Genomic DNA, 641 nt, shown 5'->3' on the forward strand with positions numbered 1-641 from the left:
AGATGATGCCATGTGATTTGTTGGTTCATCTTATTCTTGCGGGGATTGTCGCGTCGTGTAAGGTCCGCAATAGACTACACATTTTTGGTAAATCATGCTGACCCGTGATAGGTGGCACCTCAGTAAATAGTACTTCGGCCTGTGATAGGCGGTACATTTACAATTTTAAGTTTTTAGTAAATCGTGATGACCCGTGATAGGTAGCACCTCGGTAATTTAGTACTTTGGCATGTGATAGGCGGTACAATTATGATATACGGCCCTTCGAGGAGGGTTTTGGTTTGGAATTCCAAGTCCATGCATTTTGGAATATACACATTGCATTAGGGTGCTTGGCACACGAGTCATGTTTGATTCAAGATTATGATTGAGTGTTTGAACTCAAGTTGTCATTGTGATTATGTTATAATTGCTAAGTGTGAATTTTTTGGATTTGTGTGTAAGTGTGATTGATTGCAAAACCTTTTCGAAACTCAAATTGTCATTGTCATTGTGCTATAATTGCTAAGTGTGATTGTTTGGATTTGTATGTAAGTGTTGATTGATTTCGAAACCCTTTTAAAAGCTGAATTTTGCTGTTTTCTGCTGTTTTCTGATGTGTATTCGAATATAAAAGGTTGTATTTGAATACAGACATCCTA

The sequence above is a fragment of the Cicer arietinum genome, chromosome 3 (assembly GCF_000331145.2).
Source record: "Cicer arietinum cultivar CDC Frontier isolate Library 1 chromosome 3, Cicar.CDCFrontier_v2.0, whole genome shotgun sequence".
Classification (NCBI taxonomy): domain Eukaryota; kingdom Viridiplantae; phylum Streptophyta; class Magnoliopsida; order Fabales; family Fabaceae; genus Cicer; species Cicer arietinum.